The 24,921-nt window shown below is 46.6% G+C and overlaps 1 long non-coding RNA gene across 3 annotated transcripts in view; it reads right to left on the bottom strand.

The window, feature by feature from the left end:
• Positions 1–24,921, bottom strand: part of LOC102554412 (uncharacterized) — a 34,310-nt gene that overhangs the window by 5,982 nt on the left and 3,407 nt on the right. Inside the window, exons 1-6 of one of the 3 annotated variants that reach the window (XR_015636990.1) lie at positions 22,146–22,412; positions 21,479–21,782; positions 20,173–20,350; positions 9,557–9,631; positions 8,040–8,205; positions 2,685–2,824 (exon numbers count right to left, since the gene is read on the bottom strand). This is a non-coding gene — a long non-coding RNA (uncharacterized LOC102554412). Of the gene's footprint in view, positions 1–2,684; positions 2,825–8,039; positions 8,206–9,556; positions 9,632–16,823; positions 20,351–21,478; positions 21,783–22,145; positions 22,448–24,921 lie in introns of those variants that run through there. The other 2 variants (XR_015636989.1, XR_015636991.1) reach the window with 2 other exon arrangements.

A 24,921-nucleotide genomic window follows, 5' to 3' on the forward strand; every position in this document is an offset into this window, starting at 1 on the left:
TACTTGGAGAGAACGCACATTCATTCAAGATTGCCTAGACTGACTCATTCAACATTCATTCATTCATTCTTCCTTTCTTTCTTATTTTCTTTTTTCTTTCTTTCTTTCTTCCTTCCTTTCTTTCTTTCTTTCTTTCTTTCTTTCTTTCTTTCTTTCATGTGCTCATCTATTCACAAAATCACCACTTCTAGTTGCCCTCAATTATACTGTTTCTCTCCATAAAGGATCACTCTGGTGCATCACGTAGACACGAGCAGGGCTCTTGGAGCTGTATTTCAAAAAGGCCCAGAGTAGATGCCATATGAACCAGATACTCTTATGATTCAGTTGAGTATCAGTTCAGCCGAGGCCAGGGCTAAGAGATAGCCAAATAGACAAGGTTGGGAGGGAGAAGAGTGTAGAAAAACCAAAGAATGAGATGTGCATGCACAAGGTCCCCAAATTTGGCGGCCACCGGGGACCTGGCCGGAACTTATGTGAGGACTTTTGTACTGGCAGGGAGCTAGAAACCGAAGTGCAGGCAGAGACTGAGTTGGTTTTCAGAGCATCCTCTATCCAGTCCTGGGGGGGGGGGGTGGCATGCCATCCAGGAGAAGAGATTGTCCCTTTTGGAGACAAGCTGGACATCTGAAGTGGCTGAGATTCAGAACCTCGTGGGAGGAAATATGTAAATAAACTGCTGTGCTCTCTCCGGAAGTTGGCAGAGGAGAATTATTTCAAAACTGTAACGACACCTTCCGCCTGACCTCATCCAACACTTACTTGGGTGAGAGAGGTGAAATCAGTAAGAATTTTTAGACTGACTTGCCCCAAATTCTGTACTAGTTTGTCTTATTGTGTGCATGACATTTGGAAGATGATCCAACAGTTAAAACAACCATGAAGTCCATTGAGCCCAGGGTGCTCGGGGGAAGTCCTTATAAATGTCACGTCAGTGGCTTTATGGCATTAAGCTGTCCATGACGTCACAGTAGATGCCTAACTGTTCCAGAACATGAATAGCTGTCTCCATGGAAAGGCTGAATCAGACAGCAGCTCTACTCACTGCCCTCTCCCACTCAAACGTAAATCCCTAAATCCTAGGTTATTGTTGGAGACGGTGTCCACCACAGTGCCAGCCTTTGGTGCTTAACACAAATGCACAGTTCCATTAGCTAAGGGAGAAGGATGGTTGGAGCAATTTCCATTTTACCAAGTAGACAAAAGGCTTTCTAGGCAAGATAGGAGCAGAGTCTCTTTTCAAATGAGATGAGATGCTTCTGGGGGTGGGGTGGGAGTGACAGCCGCCTAATTAGACGTGACTTGAGGATCAAGATGAATCTCTGGACTTGTTTAATGGGAAAAGTGGAGTTGCTGGCTTCAGACATGGCTGGGTCTACAAACCACAGTGACATCCACAGGTCTACAGGCCATCATCCTGTTCACTTTTTATCTGTCTTTTTCTCCAGTCAAGTTATTTCCCCAGAAGCTCCAGAATTGTATCAGTCTCAGAGGCAACAATCCCCAGCTCAAAGAGAAGGCAAGTCCTCTTTCCCAGTTGCTCTACCTAAAGTTTCAGAACCACTCTGGTTAGCCCTGGTTGAGTGGTATGTATATTCCCAAATATAGACAATCTTTTGGCCAAAAGGATAGAAAAATTCTTCATCGCATGCCCAGTCTCTGGGGAGAGGTGAGGGATACTTTACTGATGAACTTGGACTAAGAATGAGAACGAGATACTTATAAATGAGAAATGGAAGGCAGACTGGTGAACGAGCAGATCTCTAGCTTAAATCCCCTCCACATGGAAATGAATGCTGTGGTTTAAAGTGAAATGTCCTCTGCAGGCTCCCGTACATATGGTTCCCAATGGGTGGAGCATTACTAGAAGAAGTAGGCCATTGGAGGATGGCCTTGAGCTTTATAGCTCAGACCAGTAACCTTCTGGTCTTTGCTTCTTGTTCCCAGAGATATGAGAAGATGTCAAGTGCAAAGTCCAACATAGTTTCTCCACCATGATAGACTCTGTCCCCTCAAAATGTGAGCACAGATAAATCCTTTCTCAATTTATTTTGTCTCAGCAACTAGAAAAGTAACTAAAGCAATGACCAAGCTCCTTGATGGTCTGGGCTCAGAATGCTGATATACAGCAGGGTTCCTAGCCTGGGAGGACTTAGGAGAGCTCCTCGGTTCTCACTGAATTTCTTTTTGTTTTTCTGGAAGACCAAGAAAAAATGGAATTTCCATCTGCAATGGCTGCACACCACACTTTCTGGAGCAGTGGAGTAGAACCGAGATGTTTGTGCCCTTTTCTCTGAGTTCCACACTCTACCACTTGCTTCACATATGGTCTTTGCACCAAGCTAATTTTCCTGAAATTCTGTATGTGAGACATAAATACAGTGTGCTTCCCAACTCTATGACTGGTAAGGCTCCGAATGCTTGGAATGGAAGGACTGGATGGTTTGTTATGTGAATAACTATATAATTTATATTTATATAAATTCTATAATTTACTAAGCCCCTCCTGTGGGCTGGCTAGTACATACATGTTCACATGACTCCTGTTTTAGTGTTGATGGAACCAAGTCCAGAAGAAACTAAGGAACCAGCCCCAGTCATCTTGCTGGCAAGAAGCAGAGCTAGGATTTGAACTCAGATCTTTATGGGTGTGGCTGTAGCCTCCCTGTCACAACTCCACTCACCCTGTCCAGTGTTGGTTAAAGCTCTTGAAGCTGCCCCTGCTTCCTGGAGCCACCAGCACCACGTTGGTCTGTGGTTTGCCCAAGAATGGCCTCTGCCTCCATGAAATCCAAATCGTCTGACTCCAACACTTCGGTCCTTTCTTCAAGGAAAAAAAATTACTTATTTTAATTTACATGTTGGTCTACATGAATGTATGTACATGTATGGCTGGTGCCTCAAAAGGGCAGAGAGAGTGTCAGATCCCCTGAAACTGGGGTTAAAGACCATTGTGGGTCCTATGTGCTGGAAAACTGAACATGGGTCCTATGCAAGAACATCAAGTACTTTTAACCTCTGATTCATCTCTACAGGCCCAACTCAAACAAACTTTCAGATTAATATTTTGTAATTGCTACATCCATCATTCTCATACCTCCTCTACCACCATGTCTTATCTTAGCCATTGGTGCCACCATAACTGCTAAAACATTTGCCAACCAGCCAGGTGGATACCATTGACCAAATATCACCCACCACCAAAGAGCCGCCTTGGGCTGGATGAGAAGTTCCACAATGTTTCTGTCACTCAGAGGCTCTGGTTGCCTTCATGAGTAGCAATTGTATTCACAGAGGCTTCATCGCTGAAGGTCACCAAACTATGTCTCTGTCAGGACCTCATCTCTGTGAGCCTTTCCTGGTGCTCAGCATAACCTCTTGAAAGATATTCTTTGGTGTGTTTCTTAGCCAAGACCTTTACCCGGGTATTTGCCTTGGAGACTGCCATCTTGAGATGGCCTTCATTATTCTACTCTAAGACAGTGGTTCTCAACCCATACATAGGTCATGACCCTTTGAGGGGTTGCATATCAGATATCCTGCATATCACATATTTACATTACAATTCATCACAGTACCAATATTGCAGTTATGAAGTAGCAATGAAATAATGTTTCAGTTGGGCCTCACCAGAACATGAGGAACTGTGTATTCAAGGGTCATGGCATTGGCAAAGTTGAGTGCCACTTATATAAGGTTTTCTGTTCATCTACCGTGTGTGGCTTTGCATCTGTGACTACTTCTGTTTTGTCCACAGTGACACAGATGAGCCACTCACATCATTACAATCTCCACTCACTTTCTCAGCCACCATCATGTGCATCAGTGGTAAATGCAGCATCTCTGGGAGTTCTTGGTGTTTGTAACTTCCCATGCCTGATACTGATAAGCATTCCTGGCTGTTCACGATGGCGCCACAGCCTATAACTGGTCACTTTCAAGCTCAAGGATCCATCCAGTGAGCAGCCTTCCCAAACATTGGATTTCCACATCCAGAACAGACATGGTAGAGAGACCCTTGCAGGTGTTATAAACAAAGGGTAATCTTTGTGTTGTACAAAGGAACACATAAAGAAAAAGTAATTCAGAAAAGCAATTTCTTTTTGCTAAAAGGATGTGCCAGAACTCAAAACAGGCTAGAGAGCACACCAAGGCAGGAAGTCCATCTGGCTTTTATTCTAACCCCAGTGATAATGACTGTTTCTTTCTCCCATTGACTGGTGCAACATCACAGTCTTTCAAGATTGGCTAGTTAAAAAAAAATGAAGCAAAGGGGGAAAGAGATTGGTTGTGTCAGGTCATCAAGTAGATGGTGGGGGGAGCTTTGTGTAAACAAGAGTTTTACAAGGTGGGGGAGGTTCACGGAGTATGGTCTTTAGAGTACATGTGCCTTCAATAGGAAAACAAAGAAGCAAAGCACAATTCTCCATGTGCTGGGACAGAAAGGAGCTAACCAGGACCCAGATCCTCAGTTGCTTATTTTAGGATGCAGGTTAAGAGACTGGTGAGACATCTTGCATTCTTTCCCATTGGTCTCATACCATAGTAGTTACTTTTCTATTCCTGTGACAAAGCAAATGACCAAGGCAACTTATAGGAGAAAGGGTTTCTTTAGGCTTATGTTTCCAGAAGTATATGGTAGTTGAACAAAGGCATGGTGGCCAGAGCAACAGCCAAGAATTCATATCCTAAAACACAAACAGGAAGCAGAGAATTTGAACAACTCTCTCAACTCATCTGTAAAGCCTGCTTTCCGTGACATACTTCCTCAAAAAGGGCCACACCTCCTGAGCCTTCCCAGACAGTGCCACCACCTGGGGACCAAGCATTCACATGCCTGAGACTGTGGAGACCACTTCTCATTCGAACCACCACAAGCATATACAGGCCATTTCCCATGAAACTCAACATCTAGTTCATGCCTTGCTGAATGCACATTCCTTAGTTTGCATAGTCTGGAGTGATCATTTCACACTCATTGCACTAAAGCTTTGGGGTTTTGTTTGTTTTTGTTTTTATTGTTTTTTCAAATCATTTTTAGTGCACAGTTTCAATACAACTGATTCTTTCTAAACCAGTCCCAATTCTCAACATAAATGAAGAACTGGAGCAATGAAAAGGAAATATCTACAAATTCTTAGGCAAGAAATATTAACCCTCAACCACACTGTCACGCTTAGGTTATGGAATTGTGTCTGACTCCTTCACTACAGTGAACGTATTAGAGTTGAGGGGTCGGGGGTGGGACCCTGGGGGTATGGCTCAGCTGATAGAGTATTCGTCTGGCATGCAGGAGGCCCTGGATATGATCTCCAACACTACATAAAACCAGGTATGGTGGCTCGAACCCGTAACTCCAGTAATCAGGAGGTGGAGGCAGGAGGATAAGTTCAAGATCATCTTCAGAAGGAACCCAGTGCCATCCTGTGTATATAGAGACTTACCTCAAAATAAAATGGGAGTTGGAGGTAGAAGGAGTCAAAAGGTTTAGAACAATGAACAACGGTATCCTTCCCCTTAGTTGGACTGAAGAGTATCCCAGGACATTTAGGTGTTCAGGGGTCCCACACTTTGACATGGTAGGGAACCCCAGGAGTACAGCATAAAAATATGGAGACCAGATTATTGACATGAATGAATGAGGCTGTTTGTGGCAGACACTATTGCCTGTGTGATCCGACAGCCAACCCTGGTCTTGATGCACCTCAAGTGAGTTGTCGATTCCTAGTCTTACTTCCCAAGGAGTGGCTGGAAACACCTTTCTAGGCAACAAAACAGGACAGTGGACATTCACTAAGAAGGGGCTTTAGCAAAAGCCAGTGCTACCCTACTAAGAGACAAGATCAGTGTGGGTACACTGAGGCGAGAAGTGCATTCTGGGAAGCTGTAGCATTTCTCATCCAATTGCCTTACTCACTCAGGCCAGCAGCTGAGTTGGGGACAGGAAAGGTATCAGGGACATACACGGAGATCATGAAGCCTATTCACAACTGAGCTGACAGCGGTAGTCAAGAGAAAATGAGGCTGGCTCCAGAACTGGGTCTCTTGTTTTCTGTGTCAGCCTGCGGGTATGCATAGAATGGGATGAGTGGTTTTGTGTTCTTCCTGGAAAGCATTGTCAGCGGAGGATGAGGGACAAAGAGGTGGAAGTTCTTTGTAAAGAAGAGAGTCTAGACACGGGCTTGTGGTCCTAGAGGTGAGAAGGTTGGGTCAGGAGAACTGGAACTAGTCTTGATGGGTTTTACTGGCCAACGCTGAATGGAGGATGCCTTGGGTTGAGCTCCCCAAGCTTTCCCTTGGAGTTGGGAAAGCCCAAAGGCACTAGTGTGAGGGGAGGAGGTGTGAAACTGAGTCTAAGTTGGAATGCAAATGTTGCAGATGTGATTGTGACATGAATTGTCATAATGATTATCAGATAATAAGAATGCAAAGGCCCAGTAGACAATGGGGTGGGGGGGCAAAGTGCTACTAAAACTAAGATAACAGACCTGAGGCCAGGACCTCCACTGTCCTCTCCTTCGGTTGCCTGCATGCTTGCCCATTGGAGGCAGTCACTGGAGCAATGGGATCCCTAACGTCATAGTTTATCTTCTTCCTTCCCTATCCCTAGAGGGAGTCTCCACGCAGGAAGTGTCGAGAAACCAGATAAGCCAGACAAGCAAGGCAGAAGGGTGCTGACTTAAGTCTCAGAAGAGATAGGGGCTTGGTGATGAGACCAGTGGCTCTCTGGCTCAGGGGTACTGTGATCTGGAGACCTGGAGACCCCTTTCCTTTTCTCGGCCAGGGGAAAGCTCTGGTGGAGGTAAAACTAAAAGCACAAAGGTTACAGGGCCACAGTTTGAGAGCCTTGCAAGATGTTATGTTCGTAGTCAGGATCTCCCAGCAAGCTGGAGCTGGACAAACCATTCATTAATGTTAGACACAGCTTTGCACAACCAAAGTCTTGTGGTGGAAGACTCAGGCTGCGGTCAGGGTATACACAATGTTGTCCTGACCTGGCGCCACTTACATATGGCAGCTCTAAGTGTGGCTCCTAGTCTAGTAGTGTTATCTAGAGCTGAATGTTAGCTGGATTGATCCACACCTATAATCACAGTGCTCAAGAGCTACAGCAGGAGGATGGTAAGTCTAGATAGTCTAGATCAGACTGAGCTGAATAGCAAGATCCTATCTCAAAACAAAACACGATTAGAAGTGTGCTTAACCTTTCTGGGGTTCAGCTTCCTGGTTTGAAGAATGGGGGTAATTACAACATTTACTTCATGGGGCAAACGAGGGAATGAATTAAGATAAACATGGTATATGCTATAGGGATGTGATAGTCTGCAGCCGCTCTTGCTGGTTTTGCTCAGGAATAATACAGTGCTAGGTGTATGGTAGGCTCTCAAGAAATAGTTGTCAAATGAAAATTATCATCAGGCTAAGAAAATGACAACATTAAATGGACACCATAGGCACTACATTGAGAGAGAGAGAGAGAGAGAGAGAGAGAGAGAGAGAGAGAGGAGTTGAGAGGGAAAAGTGTGGGGAGATGAGGAATTGGAGAGGGATGAATACATTGTATTCGTGTATAAATTTTTTTTTAAATACCTCTAAAGGTAGAAAAGGAAATAGCATCCGATGTTGTTTTCTGACCTCTATATGTGTGCTGTGCATATATGTACACACACACACACACACACACACACACACACACACACACACACAGATGAACACAATTCAATACATTATCATTGCAGCGCCATTGTGCACCCACACTCCATCGAAAGCCCACTCTGAGCAATGCCTCGAAAGAGCTGGTTTGTTTAGCTCATCTTTGTTTCCGACCAGTTAAGCTAGCGTGTACTTGTGGAAGGGCAGCTAACGGAAGGATCCGTCCACACTGGTTCACCAGAGCCTATGGACTCCAAATACTGCCACCTACACCAGACCAGACGCTGCTAATGGCTTTTGTTCGTCTGCCAAATTCTTCTGCCTGCCTGCCGTCCTCTGGGAAGAAAGCTCAGACATGACTGAGTCCTCTGGAAGCCAGAACATACCAGATGCTGGAAGCCTTGGAAAGCGAGCAAGGAGGTAGCCACCACGGGGACAGATCTCAGGGACTGCGCACGGCCCCAGAGGTGTTTTATTTGCTTTGTACCTCAGTTGCCTCCCAATTGCAGCCCCGGCCTTCAGATCGCCTGCACTTCCTTTCCTCCAGAGGAGCTGTTGAAGAGAAAGCTCACAGGAGTCAAAACAAGAAGCCTGGTGATATGAAAACCATATGTAAACTTGGCAGGGCTGCCTTTTCGCCTAATGGGTCTCGCAGACATTGCAGGCCCACAGACACTGGCCTTTTGTGAGGCTGGAGACCTGGCTCCCCCTCCCTCTCCCCCATTCTGTGGAGACAAAATGAAAAAGGAGAGACAAGGAAGGCAGCCAGCCCTTTTCCCGACAGCCATGTGTTTCCACAGGCTCGGGACTTGAGTGGCATTAGGCTCCGTGAGGGGTAAGCGTGCATTGGGCAACTGCTGCGAGCCTTGTTCCTGGGACCTTCATTTCTATCCCTCAGTCCTCATGGCATAGCTTACCCCCATTTCAGAGGCACTGAGGCTGATGGAGCTCACCAGACACTACTGATAACTGGTTTTTCCACCAGTGTAGTATCAAACATAAGAGAATATAAATGAGCACCTTGACCTTGATTGTGGATTGAAGTCTATATTCAGGGATGGCAGGCACGAGATAAGGCAAGGCCTGTGATTGGGCAGTGAAAAAGAAAGGCAGGGACAGAGGTTTTGTAAAGTGGGAGAGAGAAGGAAAGAAGAACCAAGACAGAGGCAGAGAAGGATGACCCATGTGGCCTTAAATGGCTATACGTAGCTATGAAAACCCTGTAAGGGATGGATTGTTACAGGACAATTGGTCTTGTCTAGGTGTGCAGTTTGTATCGTCAGCAATTGGTTGTGAGTTTATCATGTGGATGTTTTGTGGAGTGAGAATTTACTGATATAAACCTGATTGTAAATTATAAGCTTATTGAGTTTTGATTTGAATGGGTTATTGGGAGTTGTGACTATAAACACAGGGGGAAAGATGCTGGGAACGTGAGCAGAGTCCACAGCAAGAGAGCCGAGAGCTAGGCGGTCTCCGTATGGGACTGAGGTGGCAGAGACCCACCTAGACGATGGCCCCTGACGTGGCCAGTCATGGGGGTGGAGAGATGGCCCTAGGCCCAGAGAGTAGCCGGCAGCAGCAGTGTGGGATGGGGACTGGGAACTTAGTGGGCCAGGTCGAGACACTTTGCTGATTAAGACGAAAATACCTCGCAGATGCCACTGGCACCGGCAAAAGCATGGGTTGGAGTTCAGTTTTTTTATTATTTACCCAAACACTTGATCATTGCAAAGCTGCCTCCCAGGTAACCCTTGGATCATTTCAAACAAATTTAGTAATATTCCAAACTTTGCCTGCAGCTTACTTTCCCATTATAGAGAGAGAGACTGAGACACAACTCTCCCTTGGTGACACTGCTGAAATGACAGACAATATTCTAGGGTGTCGTCATTGCTCCTACCTGAAAATACTGTATAGTTCAAGACCGGCTGGGTGTGGAGGATGACTGTGTTCCAGAATGATCATCACTGTGGTGCTAAAAGATAACAATTGTTAGAATAGCTTTTAAAAAAGAAAAAAGGGAAAAGAGAAATCAGATAAATGATAGCTCGGGCTTTGTAGTTCTAGCGGCTTATCCTGTTTCCAAAGACTGGAAAGAGCATGCTCGATCAGCAAATGCTTCCGCAAGCCAGCCTGTGTCTGTAACCTATGCATGGAGACTCATCGTCTCGGAATGGCTTCTAAACCCCCCTAGGATACCTGAACAGCATAGGCAAACTCAATAAAACGTTGGTGCAGTCAGCCCCGTGGGCTCAAGTGTGCTGACTTGCGTTCTTTTATGGACTTCAGGGCTCTTATCCGGCTCTGTCTGCTACAAGGCACTTCCTGAATTGCTTTGGGGCTCTGAAGGAGCTGTCTAGTGATGAGTAAAGGGGGCGTGCGCTCTCACTGGCAGGGGGCTAGACGAAACCTTACCATCCCGCAGATAAGAGACAAGCAGCAGCAAATAGAAGAAGGCAGCCCAGGGGCAGGAAGCAAAGTCCCCTCTTAGACAATGGCAGAAGTCACTTGGTACCCACACCTAATGGCACTAAGAAAGAACTGTGCCCCTAGGGATTGGTGAAGCACATTTTTATTATGTTCTGACCTATAATATATCTTGTCAGTGTGACAGCCCCTTCCCAATGTAGGGAATACATTTCCCAATACTCCACTATGTGGTAGGACTATGATATATAGTATATAATATATACTATCATAATATAGTACTATAGTAATATAGACCCTATATTTACTATGTGTTTCCTGTACATTTGTGTCCAGATAAAGTCATTTATAAATTATGCATAGTAAGAGATTAATGACAACAACTAACAATAAAATAGACCTGTTATAACATGTTGTGATCAATGTGGTAAAATGTATACATTATTTTATTTGGGGGACTATTTTTCCGTTTAATATTTTCAGACAAAAGTTGACCATGGAAAAGGGCAAGAGTGGGAATGAGAACCCCAGATGGGGGAAGCAACTGCGTCAGACACACGCACTACTTTTTCAGAACAGGTCGTCTTTCAAATAGGCAAGCCTGGTCCGAATGATGCTCCGTGGGGGTGGGCTGCGGAACGGAAAGATCTCTGTAACCGATGTCCAGGCTCCCTAACTCCTCCTTGGAGTTCCAGCCTTTGGTTCCCATTATTTCGGTGCTCATTTTAAAATATACAAATTAACATTTACTTTAAGCCTCTTTGGTATGGTTTTGCAACCCTTGCGAGATATAGCTGGGCATAGGGAGAAAACAAGCAGTAATCAGTCCCATCTCCAGTAGACGGGTGGAACAGAAACATCTCCATCCCGTTTTCCAAGCCAGATTAAAGCAGCACATTGGTGTCTAAATGGGCCCATGCTAAATGGTTCTCTCCAGTCACTGGACCCATGAATGAAGGATGGCTCTCTGACCAAGCAAGCACCCACAAGCCCCATAGTGCTCCACTTCAACGCAGTGCGAACTGCCCTGTGAACAGAGAGCTCCTCTCCAGAGAGTGAAATTTAAGTGGAGGAATATCCAACCGTGATTTTTAAGAGAATCGAGCTGATCCAGGAACTGATAGCATTTCCAGAGCCAAGTCTCAGAAGGCCCGCCGAGCAAACGGAGAACATTTCAATGGCATCGGCGGGCGGAGGATGTGACTTGTCAGGGCAGATTTGCTAACAGGAAAGGGAGCAGAGACCTTCTTGTCTAGACGTCTGATTAGCGGGGAACGGTAGGATTAGGAGAGTGTGGAGTTTCCTGGCTGCCATTCTAAGGAGGCTGGGCTTTCTGTGAAGAGGGCTAGAGGAGAGTAACATTTGTTTCCATTGAAAATGCTGACTGGTCCTAATCCTGCTTGGAGGGAACACACCGCACCGCGCCAGACCCAGGCACTAAAACGCAGAGTCGCCGATCTGGATAAATGGATGACGTCGCCGATCTGGATAAATGGATGACGTCGCCGATCTGGATAAATGGATGACGCATAAACTTTGACTCGGGTTCATTCAGAGTGTGGGGTTTTTACTCATTTGCAATATTTTTAATATAAAATTTATTTTAAAAATAAGAATTTTTGTTTGTTTGTTTTTTGTTTTTTTTGTTTTTGTTTTTGTTTTTGTTTTTGTTTTTGTTTTTGTTTTTTGAGATAGGGTTTCTGTTTTTCTTGGAACTCACTCTGTAGACCAGGCTGGCCTTGAATTCTTAGAGATCTACCTTTCTCAGCTTCCCGAATGCTAGAATTAAAGGCATACACTATTTGACGAGAGATGGACCATCAGGGCCTCAGAGATGGAGGAAGTCTCTAGAATAGGGTAGTTCTGGGACCATCCTCTCCTCCTCTGGTCCTCCCATTTCAGCCTCAGCTTGCTCTGTGAGCACTCTGATGCCCATTCCCCAGTTTGGAAAAATCTGCTTTAGTGTTAGAACAGTTCACCTAAGTCTCCTCAGCCCATCTAGGGCTCTTGGTTGCTACAGCACTTCAGGGATGGAAACTATGGCAGGGGTCACCCTTCTTCCTAGGGTGGCCCTGAAGCAAGGTGACCATGGAGTAGGGGACTCCAAGAGCTCTGGTAATAGGCGGGACTCTGGGGATGACAGGCTAGTGCGGAAAGGAAGTGAGCTCAGAATCAGAACCATGAGGTTCTTAGAGAAAGGCCTCTGTCAAAAGCTCTCCGTGTCATTACCTCTCTTGAGTCCCCTGTGTTTCATGCTGTCAGCCACCAATGCCTTCAGCCTTAGGCTGCATAGTTTTGCAATGATCTAAGACAGGGAACAGCTAGACGCTGTCTGATAGGAGGTCACAGCCCAGCTCAGTAACAGGAACAAGCCATGGGCAAAGGCAGTGGTTGGGGCTTAAAAAGGCAAAGGATGATTACAACCATCCCAGGCCAACTAGGGAAACAGAGTCAGCTGGCTTTACAACGGGGAATCTAATCCAGGGACTGTAACCAGGTGATAGAAGAGCTGGGACATAACAATGCGGTGGGGCACTGGAAGGACAAAAACACAAAAACAAAGAACACCCGGATCTGATCCAAGCAGGCCTCAGGCTATCCAGCGCTGGGTGGGCAGGGAATTAATTGACCTTTGCTTTTCTCTCTTTGTCCCGCCTTCCAGTGGCCGGTCAGTGACTCCCATTGGCTGAGCCCCATAGGCTGAATCACGTGGCTGCTGCAAGAACCGGGGAAACTGGCTAATCTGTCCGTCTGTCTGGACAAGCTGAGGCAAGTGATTCTGAGAGATCAGGCCACAAACTCTACAAAACACTCTCCTGGCACTCCTCTGCAACAACAGGAGTCCCATCACAGGACGACATTTTCTTAAAATGACTGTTTGTTTAACGGTTCTTTTACGGTCCCAACTATTCCCTCTGCCCTGAAAACTCTAAGTTCCATTAGGGCAGGGGTAGGGTCTGCTTGATTTATTGATGATTCTTTAGAAATATGTGTTTAAAGGACTGGGGATGAAACTCAGTACTAAAGCACTTTGTCCAGCATTTGCAAAGTCCTGGGTTCCATTCCCGGCACGATGCAAAAACGAAGAAAGCATAGAGTATGTACGTTTGATAGAAATATTTGTTGAAAATAATTGAATGGGGAGGGGCAAGAATGGCTTGTTAGGCAATTCTCTTGCTGTGCAAACAGGAAGACGAAAGTTTGAATTCCTAATTCCTAAATAAAAAGCCAGGAGTGGGCACACACACACACACACACACACACACACACACACACACTCACCTGCAATTCTAATGTTACAGATGTACAGATGTTAGGAGCCTGAGCCAGGTGTTTCCAGGTTCTTAACCTTTCTTCAAGGAACTGAAGCAAAGGTTCACAGAGATTTGCAAAAGTGGTGAAGGGAATATTTAAAGCAAAGCTATAGAACTGAGTATCCTGCAAGGAGAGCAGTGGACCACATGATGGAAGATACCCAAGCACCCCGATTATTTTGGGGTTTCAAGAGAAGAAGTTTGGTTTCTTTTTTTTTTCTTTTTTCTTTTTTTCGGAGCTGGGGTCCGAGAAGTTTGGTTTCTAAAGGGTACAGTGAGAATGGCTGCTTTGATTGGTAGGTGAGATCATGTGATCCTCTTTCTGCTGTGCACATTATTCCCATACTGCATCAGATTTTAATCATATGCCTACCTAACTTTGCATCCAACTAAGACAGGAAATAAGGGAGTCCTCCTAAAAGTGCACTTGAGGATATGTTTTACTTTTATTGACTGACCATGCACCCAAAACCAGTTCAGACAAGATCAGCCCTCCTACCCTCCGACCAGGACATTTTGAGAACTTGTTTGAAATTCATCCAGGTTTGATTGTCCCTAAGGGGAAGAGAAATGTATTCCACTGTTCAGAGGAGAATGTGGGTGCACCCTGGTGCAGTGGAAGTTCTAGGGCAACAAAAAGATCGCTAGATGCATTGTTCTAAAAGAAGTGTGTGCACAGCCCAAGCCAAGTGGAGTCCTAAGTTGCTAAACTATTCTCTATGCTTACCTGCCTCATACATTCTATAGGGTCAGAAGCAGAAGGATTGCTGGGATATGTTGACTGCTAATCAAGCTGGAGATTCATTTCGATATCCTGTCTTAGGAGAACAAGGCAGAGAGTGATTGACCCCTGACCTTCTCCTCTGCCCTCAACATGCACATACATGAAGTCTTAACACCCACACATGCATGCATGCATGTACACAACATACAGAGGAGAAAAAATAAAAAACTGCACTGCCCTTCTTGTAAGCAAGGGATTCTTAGAGTGGGACATGTTGAAGTTGAGATCTAGGGAGAACAGGAGGTAAGCCAGGATCTTCTACAAGTGATGCTTCGTGCAGCCACGGTAGCATCTAGAACTTACACAGATTTTATCTGATGACCAGGGCAGGGGTCTGCCACTTGATAATATATGGAAGTATTTTGTCAACTGCAGAATGACATATTCATGTCAGAGACTGTGGTAGCGCCGATTACACTCGGGTCAGATGAGCTCATCATCTGCAGGAGAGGATCTTGGGGTCCATTCTTTGCTTGGCCCATTTACATCTGGGCACAGGTCACATTTCCAGGTGACAATGTAAGCTGTCAAATCGCCAGAAGGGAAACTGAAGATGACACAAAGTCACACAGAAGGAAGCAAAGACATCGTGAAGCAGCTCTTGAGTCCCCAGGAAGGAGAGAGCAGAAGGGGACAGGCCAGAGGAAGGCAGTGGGAAGAACTGGAGGCCGCTCACCACGAGCCAGCAAACAGCCATTGGAACTCGCCCAGGTGCATCTTATGAGCCCAGAAGGCAACCAGCAAGTTAACGACAGTAGACAACCTCAACAGTTACCGTCTGCCTCTCGCTTATGATGGGGAAAGTGTCCAGCCAGGACAACCCTGTGAAATAGTATTGTTTTCTATTTTAGCTGCAGAAACCTAGTAGGTGCCCATCTCCTCTGTGTGTGTGCATGTGTGTATACTTTTCACCAACCCAGCTACTTTCTAGGTTCCTTTAGGGGAATGTGGTATTGGGGTTCTAAGGCAGACCCCATTTTATAGCCCCATCCACAAACAGGGATGACCTAGACAACAAAAGGAAACTGAGGAATTAAGGGCATATATCCTAATAGCTAAGGCAGCGTCCACTTGCCCTCCTTTGGACTGCTCGTCCTGAGGAGGCTGTCCTGTCAGAAGGATCTCAAGAAACCTATGCAGAAGTGGAGCCGAGGCCTCTGGCTGACAGCCAGCAGTGTATGGCAAAAAGTAGACCCCACTGGAAGCAGAGGACAAAGGAAGTAGCAAGAAACACGGTCAAGTCACCAGGTAACTGGCTACCGTGAGCAGCTTGTGACCTCACAGAAGCCTCAAGCCCAGAATTGTTGTCCTAAGTCCCCGAGCCATGGAAGCCACCACATAACTATTTGCTCTCTTCGTAAGAAACTACATTTTGGGATATTTTGTTATACACAAATAGAGAAAGACAAGGAGTTGCCGTTCTTCTCTTGAGTTGCCGAGAGGAATGTGACCAGAGCCAAGCCAATCAAAGTGAGAAGGCCTAGGCTCATCTGTCACAGATGTGGCTCCATGGTCAACTGGAGACTCGTGCAGCTCAGTTCTCAGCCTGCCTGTCTTGGAGTCTCATGTTCCTGGATCCTAAGAAGTGGGAAAGCACCAAACACCCTTCAGAGGTTCCCTTTGCTTCTATGAGGCACACGTTGGGGCAAAAAGACTGGATCCAAAGCCCAGTTCCACCCCTAAATAGTTTTGGGGTGCTGGGCAAGTTTCTGAAGTCCCCACCCCATCTTCCCCCCTCTATGGGAGTGTGCATAACCAAGCAGGTGGCCTGAAGTCATGTCCATCAAGTCTTTATGGAGAAGCTGAGCTTTTCGTGTTTAAAGTACAGTGTTAGAAGTTGACTATTATTGACAGCCAGCCTATGTGCAGGGGTCAGAGAGCTCTGAGAGTCTGTTCTCTCTCCACTGTGGGTCCCAGTGGTGGAACTCGAGTGGTCAGTCTTGTGTAGCAAGTGTGTCTACATGCTTTGCCATCTAACCAGTTCCCAGTAACCTGCAAGGTTTTGGCTCTGTGTGTGGTCTGAGCCCACATATTTAACCCCAAGTGATTTGGTCCAGCCCTGCCGGAGGCAGCCTTAAGACACATGGTGAACCTTGTGGAGCGAAGTCAGACTTAAGAATGAGTCATGTAATAGCCCTTTTTTCTTGTATTTGCTTTGTTAGGGTGCAACTGAAAGAAAAAAAGGATTTCTTTGTCTGTGGTCATCCCTGTCTTTACCGTATATACTGATCTCAGCACCAGCACCAGCACCAGCACCAGCACCAGCACCAGCACCAGCACCAGCACCAGCACCAGCACCAGCACCAGCACCCTGGCACATTCCACCCACTGCCCTTCCTCGTTTGCACATCATGCCTGAATAAAGACAGAGCCCAGTGCTCACTTCACCAGTTTACTGAGCCTGGGGTGCACAGGACAAGTATCCAGAAGGGAGGCTGGTCAGTGCTTTTGCACAAACGGGCAGGTAGTATGTGTTCCTGGGAAATTACCCAGGACACAGAAAAGCAGACGAGAAGGAGCAAAGGCTCCTCGGTGGACTGGAAGAGACGGCAGAGGACGCTGGTGGGTTTGTGAGCAACAGGGCTAGGAATCATGGACCCCAGCCTCACCAACAAAATCAGAGTCTATATAACCCCAGGACTCCAAGGGATACACTCCCATTACTTATTTTAATATTTTTTCAAAATTATATTACTGTCCTCTTGCCTTTCTTTCCTCCAACCCATCCCACCACATCTTGGTTTTAAATTCATGGCCTCCTTTTCCTCAGTCATTCACACACACACAAATACATACACACACACACATACACACACACACACACACACACACACACACACACACACACACACTTCTAAATATATATTTTGAAAAACAGATTTACTGAGCAGCTATTATATAAATCAAATATCGAGAATGCTACAATAAACAGACTGGTGGCTGGGATTTTAGTGGGAGAGATTGACAAAGCTCAATACTATGTATTATATTTGGCAAGGTACTAAGAAGAAAACCAAGGAGTTTACAGTTATGTGTTGTAGAAGCAGAGCTTCAGGTGGGGGTTCCATATCAGTGGTTTTTTATTTGATTTTTGTTTCATTTTTGTCTGCAAGAGTTCTCAAAAGAAAGGGAATAAAAGAAAACTTCAATGAAAAAAAAAGTCAAGCAAAAAGTAGCCTTAGGTCTGAGCTTTAAGAGACTCTGGAATGTTCCATGGAATTGCTAAATTTAACCCCACTTTGAGGCAACAAAGCCAACCGTTTGTGTCCTCATATCTTTCAGACTCATGAGGAAGGGAATATGATTTCCCAACTGACCAGACAGTGTTTCTGAGTCAGGGCCAATTCTCCAGGGTAGTGGGGGTGTCCGGGGTATGGATAGCAGATAGACATAGAAATCAGAGTGGATGTATTGACTGGAAAATGATCTAGAAAGATCACCAGCCATGTCTACTTTGGGAGGAAGGACTATAGACAGTTGGTAGGAAGTGATGTTTTGGTTAGAGTGCCCAGGGAAGCCTGAGACTGCGGCTCTTCAGAAATCATGTAAAGGAAGTAGGGGCTGCTTGGGTGATCGACTGAGGGAGGGAGAGGATGTGGGGGCAGAATCAGGAAGTGGAAATAGCAGGTGTGGAATCTTAGACATGGCACAGGTTTGATACGTATAAGACAGGCAAGGAGGAAGGCTGGGAGATGGATCAGTGGTTAAGAGCCTGGTTGCTATTGCAAGGGACCAGGTCCAGCTTTCAGTGTCTGCATGACAGCACACAACTATCGGTAACTCCTGTTCTAGGGTGTCCAGTGCCCTCTTCTGACCCCTGTGGACACGAAGCACAAACACAATACATATACATACAAAACATACATGCACATAAAATACACATTTTTTAATCAAGACTAATCAAGACAGAAGGAGGGAGGGAGAGAGAGAGAGAGAGACAGAGAGAGAGAGAGAGGAGAAGGAGGCTTGAGCTGTGCAAGAGACAGAAGATGCGGTGGGCCTTGTACTGGGACAGAATGGTGTCATTCACACAGTTTCTTGTAACCAGGACTGTGGAGACCACTGGAATGTTCTGGACAGAGAGCTGACATAACTTTTGATTTCACTCACTTATGCTGGCTGCCATGTCGTCATACACAAACATGGTCTTGTAGTCTGAGTGGATGTGTGAGATTAGCACCGTGACAAGTAGTGACCCAGATCAAGGAATGGTCACGTGCTGGATATGTGGTGCAAGTTAAACCCACAGGATCTCCTGAGTGTCCAATGTTGAGGATGAGAACAAGAAATCACGGATGGCTCCAAGGACTGGGGCTTGAGGCTGAGAAGGATACTGACAAGGAAGCTAGGGTCTTGGGGGAGCTTGGCAGGTGCTCAGAAGTTCCAGTTGGGGGCTGGAGAGATGGCTCAGTGGTTAAGAGCACTGACTGCTCTTCAGAGGTCCTGAGTTCAAATCCCAGCAACCACATGGTGGCTCATAACCATCTGCAATGGGACACTTCTCTTGTGAAGTGTCTGAAGACACCTACAGTGTACTCACATATAAATAAAATAAATAAATCTTTAAAAAAAAGTTCCAGTTGGATCTGGCAAACTTGGCACACTCGTTGAGCATTGAAGTAGAAACGCCAAGAGGCATCTGAACGTAAGTGTGAGATTAATAAACAGGTGCAGCTGAGAATCTGAGAACACAGAATGAATGGGTGGATATTATAAAGACAGGGAGAAATGGGATCTGGTAGTGCAATGCTGGGGCTCGACCAACCCACCAACTGTGAGGACATCTTCCTATTGGCCTTTCCAGACCCTCCTCTGTGTCCCCAGAGCCCTCGAGAACCAATGGTGTTATGTCAGATAGAAAGCAGCCCTAGCTTTGGAACATCGGGTGATATTTCAGGGTCATAAACACAGACATGTTCACATTAAACAAGAGTTGTGAGAGAACATTTTCGAGAATGAGGCAGGAAGGATAGGTCGCCGTGAGGTTTGGAAATGAGTCTCCATGGCCCTGTCATGAGCTGGGCTCCACATGTGACCATTTGGTCTTTTCTTCAGGATCCAGCTTTCTAACAATGTACCTGCTGCTTATAGTTCACCTGTCTCCAGACTTAAACACCAGAGTCATCTGCTCACACCCCTACCTCCTCCATCACCATAGAAGTCTCCCTGCCCTGGAAATATATGGAGATGGTGGGAGGGAAGGAGGGAAGAAGAGAGGGAGGGAAGGGACAGAAGCATCCTCCGCTTCTAGAACCATAAGCTCCAACAGTGCATGTGACTTTGGCCAAACATTAACGCTTTTCCCTTCTGATGACACGCAGAAAGGAGGAAACACATGGAAAGACATGAAAGATAAGCATGTCCTTTCAAAAGGATTCCCGCTGAGTGCTACCATGACCCTGAAGTGACTTGGGGCATGTGTTTAACCTACATGTGCCTTGGTCTCTTCACGTACAACATAGAGGTTGGAATGCCAAAGAGCTGGAATGTGTAAGCCAAAGAGAATGTCTGTCACAAAGTAAGGCTCTTGCAGTAAGGATGCAGTGGTTCTTAGCTGTTACTGTTATTGCTACAAATTGTTACAGATGGTTCTCTGGACCTCAGAGGTGATGGCCCCTGCCCTCTGAGGTGCATTAGTGGAATCATGATGGTTGAGCCGAGTGACTTTTCTGTCTCTGACTTAAAGATGGGGCACAAATCTACAGGAGCCCATTCAGGGGGCTACGGCCCCTGCCAATAGACAAAGTCACCCAAGGAGAGGCAGGATAGCATGGTCAGAAACAGATTGCAATAGAGGAATTGGCCTTTGCTTCTCCTGCCCTGTGTTCTTCTTTCCAAGGAAGAACTATACCACCCTAGATCCTAGGAGAACTGTACAGAGTGCTCTGAACATCCTATGCTGCTGACACCTGTGGGTAGAATTTCAAGAAAACCATCACATTTCATTAACTTTTTCTAGGAACAAGCTCCAGGCCAGGCACAAATGCTCACACTTCTGAGAAGGAATGTCTGTGCGTCCGGCACCAGCAGGGTCTTGCTTAGCTTTGAATTCCCTGTACCATCACTGTGCAGGACTGGGTACATCTTGTCAACATGGGAGGCAGGTTCTCATGAGCAGCTTGCAGAGGACATTGGGTGCTCCAGCTGTGCCAGCACAGGAAAAGAGAAGCTGAGAAAAAGGAAGGAAAACAAGAGACCTGGGTTAAGGGCCACGACAGATTCCCCATCCTGTGGCATGTAAGACCCCAGGCAAGCTACTCACTTGGCCCTCGAGCTAGGGGATTGTATTCGTTCGCTAGTATAAGAATCATACCTGTGGTAGACTTCTTCTCCCCATCCTCCTAAACCAATCCAGAGTGTCTCTGTAAATTCATCAGGGAACCAAGCTCTGTAGAGGCCCATGGTGCAGAGAAAACTAGACAAGTGTGGGTGTGCCAAGAGGGATCTGAGAAAGGGGAGGGGACTCGGCATATAAGGAGCAGTATGGGCTCCATGTTGCTCAGTTCTGCTCTGCTACTGAGTCTTCTTGTGCCCTCTGAGAAAAAAAGAAGAAAAAGAAGAGGAGGAGGAGGAGGAAGGGGAAAGGGAAGGGGGAAGGGGAAGGGGAAGAGGAAGAGGACGAAGAAGAAGAAGGAGGAGGAGGAGGAGGAGGAGGAGGAGAAGGAGAAGGAGAAGAAGAAGAAGAAGAAGAAGAAGAAGAAGAAGAAGAAGAAGAAGAAGAAGAAGAAAAGGAGGAGGAGGAGGAGGGGGAGAAGGGGGAGGAGGAGGAGGAAAAGGAAGAGGAGGGGGAAAAGGAAGAGGAGGGGGAAGAAGGGGAAAGGGAAGGGAAAGGGGAGGAGGTGGAAGAGGAGGTAGAGGAAGAGGAGGAGGAAGAGGAGGAGGAGGAAGGGGAAAGGGAAGGGGAAGGGGATGAGGTGGAAGAGGAGGGGGAGGAGGAGGAGGAGGGAGAGGAGGAGGAGGAGCCTTGTATAGCCATGTGCTTCTATTACTAAAATGTTCCAGCAGAATGCTGAAAAACCCACCCTTATTTTCTTCAACTGGAGGTTGCCTGTGTTGCTGAGGATACAACCCTCCCCCATGTGCACACAAATAATCCTAATTAAACTCAACATTCAACAGAAAAAAGAAAGAAAAGAAAAAAACAAGAAAGCAGGAGGGGGCTTGTTGGAAGTAAGAGGGTAACAAAGTAACAGGGTGTGAATATGATCAACTACATCTCCCACAGTGGTGCCTTATAGTCCCCTTAGGGGACATTCTGGCAGAGTGTCATGCTGGCACATTTTCCAGGGTGCTTTACCTTCACCATAGAGTCCAAAGTCTCCAAAGGCTGGTGGTCTGAGCAGTTCCTGTCTGAACCACTCACGTTTGCCTCTGATGTAGTTTAAGACGTAGCTTCTATTCTCACAGGAGACTGTCTGTTAGATCCTTTATGCAGCAAGAACTTGCCCTGCTTCTGGTCTGTCCAATATTCTGCTCGCTCATCATCCCGGGGGCAGAACCATTGGTGCTGGTAGAGAGCATAGGAATAGCATGTTTGCAGTGGAAGGGCAAGAGTGGACCAAGCATGAGGCTCCTCAGCCGTTTGCTGGCAGATTCTTGACCTATAAGTTGAGAGCTGAAAGTCAAGTGGAACTTATTCAGATGTTAAGAAGTCTAAGATAATTCTAGCTCCAGTACAGAGCATGCCCTGTAGACTCGGGGGAGAGGAACACAGGTGGGCCCCAAGGAAACTGTTGCTTTCCCCAGGAAAGCAAAAGGCAGTTTGTGTAGGGAGAGGGAAATGCACACAGGGTTAGCATAAAGATCACAAGGGAACTTGGTGCTTAAGTAGCCAAGATGGAGACGTTTCTGGTTTTCTTACTGTGTGGCAAGGTATCACGGAGAAGCATCAGGCAGGAAAATAGACCAAAACCCAAGAGTTTGGCCCTGGGAAAGACCAGTTAGTTCAAAGCAACGCCCTCTACCTGAGCTTCATGCAGAGCTCTCCAACCTGCACAGGGCCTCCAAGGACCTCTGCGGTGTGGTGATTTATGGACAGTTACCCAGTAGAGGCATGGAATTCTGGGTTCTCGGACAGAAGCCTGATTGCTGGGACAATATGGGCATTGGTAGGAGCTGCCACTATGGAGAAGACCAGAAATCAAAGACACAGGAGTGGGAAGAACAGTGTTGTTGGACAAGGCCGGCTCAGGAATGGCATCGCGTATGGTCTGAGATGCTCGTCAAGGACTAGGGAAGAAGAGAGAAGCCACAGTGCATAGCAAGGGTGAGGTAGGCTAATGCCATTGTGAGGTCCCAGCCCCAGATTTCTTGCTGCTTCACAAACTCCCCCACATCGTCACAGGGCCCTCAGCTGGTGTATCACCACGTGGCAACGAAGCCTGTGAGAGGCTATCCCAAAGACACAGCCTAGCCCAAGTGCCAGCCAAAGTCTTGTAATCAGTTTAGTTACACAACAAAATCCAGATCAGAGAGAGGATTAGGGTACGTGGCTTGTGAGCGGGTGCTTTGAACTTCACTATGGAAGCGCCTCCCCAAGGGAACAAAGAATGCCCGAGGTATTCACCGGGACACAAATACATCACTACCCTGGCTTCCCTGAAGCGAGGAGACCCACAGCCGGCTGGGTGATCAGTTGGCATCCCAAATTGCCTCCCCGCAGCGTTCCACTCAGGTCTCCCAGAGGAGAAATGGACCATGTCGCAGCCTGCTGCTCCTGGAATGACAAGTATCCCACAACCTGCCCTGCTCAGCGGTCCCCAGGACTCAGGAGACTGCAAGAGAGGCGAAACTCCCTTCTTGTGCGCACCACGTTAGAGTCAGGGCTCCGGAGGTGGAAAGGGGCGGGGTCAGGGAGCAGCCCCTGCCCAGGCCAGGCGGACGGGCGGGCGGGCGTGCAGCTTGGGTTATTGTTCCCAGATGGGGACTGTCAACCCCTGTCAGCTTCAGATATGCGCTGAGAGCGCTACATCCGCATTCCTGGGATGCGTGGCGGCCCAGAGTTCACCTCTTGCACCAGGATTCAATAACATGTCAAATCCCTTCAGTCTCACTCAGAGCTAAAACCCTCTCAACTCTCTTGCTGCCTCTGCACACATGCCTTGCTCCTGTCCAAATATTGAAGCTGGGTTGAGTGCAGCCATGATCAGCCTGGGCCAATTGGTTTCCACCTGCCAAAAACCAGCTCCACGGAGAGAGCCAAGAGTCCTTGAATATATACAGTGAGCCCTGGAACTTGTTCAGGGTACTGTCCCTGGGTGTTGTAACCTGGGGAGCTGGGAAAAAGAATTGAGCAACTGGTCTGGCTGCTCTTAAGTCTAGGCTATAAACATATAGCCTAGTTATTGCTAAAAGTCAAGCTCTGCCTATAACTCCAGTGCTGGGGGCCTTAGGTAATAAGGCATTTCTCCTTACTTCAGTCTCAGTATTTCAGAGACTAAATAGGTAGGAGAAGGATTGAGCCTGAAGTTCCTGTGGAGACAGGGGCATGGACTTAGAACCCATGGTTGATAGTGGTTGGAGATCACACAGAATCAGTGAAGCACTTGGATATATGATTCCAGACTTTTTTTTCCCCCTGTTTAAAAAAAAAAAATCTCACTATGTGGCCCTAACCTGCCTAGATCTATGTACAAATGGCTTGCCCTGAACTCAGAGATCTGCCTGCCTCTACCTCCCCAGTACCAGGATTAAAAACATATCCCATCATGTGGATCCAACTCAAATTTCTTTACTAATTATGGTGTTTTATTATGTCTCCCCCAAAGATATGAGAAAGTCCTACCCCTTTCAAACATGACCTGTAACGGTGGTTATTAAAGATACAGTGATGTCAAGATGAGGCTATTAGGATGGCTCTGATCCAGAAAAGCTAGTGTCCTTGTAAAAAGGAGAAAGTCATGAGAACGAAGGGGCAGAGATCAATCACACAGCCAAGGGCCACCTAGACAAAGCCACTTTCTTCTGAAGGTGGTAAGAAAAGTTCCTCACCCAGAGTACGTGGAGGGACCAGCCAGTATCCCGACTTCACGTTCCTAACCTCTAGATCCAAGAAAGTCTCTGTGGTTGGTGCCACCCATGCTGTGTGACCACAATCCTAGGAATCTCATCTGCCACCCAGTAATGCTGCTGATACGATCTTGGGTGGAACTGATACAAAAATGCTGGTTGGGGCAATGAGGAGAGGTGGCTTGTGGCAGCCTGGGGATTCAAGCCACTTCCCTGGTCCTGGTTGAATGCATAAGTCACTGTGTTCTTCAGAGGAAAAAAAAAAAAACCAAAACCAAAAACAAAAACAAAAACAAAAACACCAGAGAAAACCCAGGCTCCTCTCACCCAGAGAAAAACCCTCTACCAACGACAGGGGCTTATCATCAACTTTTGAACTTTCATTTATGGATCAATAAAATCCCAGTGCAATTTCCACTTTTTAGGTGGTCCCTAGACCTTCTCACTCAGTAAGGCTTGGCAGCATGGAAATTCTACCCTTCAGCGTAGCCTCTGAAGTCAGGGATTCCTGGTCAACATCTGCCCTGTGACCTCACCCTGTTGCAATGACTCCATTAAACTGAGTCATTTAGTCCTGAGGACTCCGTGCAAATGATAAGGGCTGGCACAGAAAACACCCACTCAAGCTCTGGGCCGACTGTGGGCTGCGGGTTTTAGCAAATGGGTACTTTGCCGTTGACCTCAATGTTTATCCCAGTGCTCAAGAGATGGAGATTGTGTGCGGGCGATTTT

Source organism: Rattus norvegicus, chromosome 14, assembly GCF_021556685.1.
Source record: "Rattus norvegicus strain SHRSP/BbbUtx chromosome 14, alternate assembly SHRSP_T2T, whole genome shotgun sequence".
NCBI lineage: Eukaryota > Metazoa > Chordata > Mammalia > Rodentia > Muridae > Rattus > Rattus norvegicus.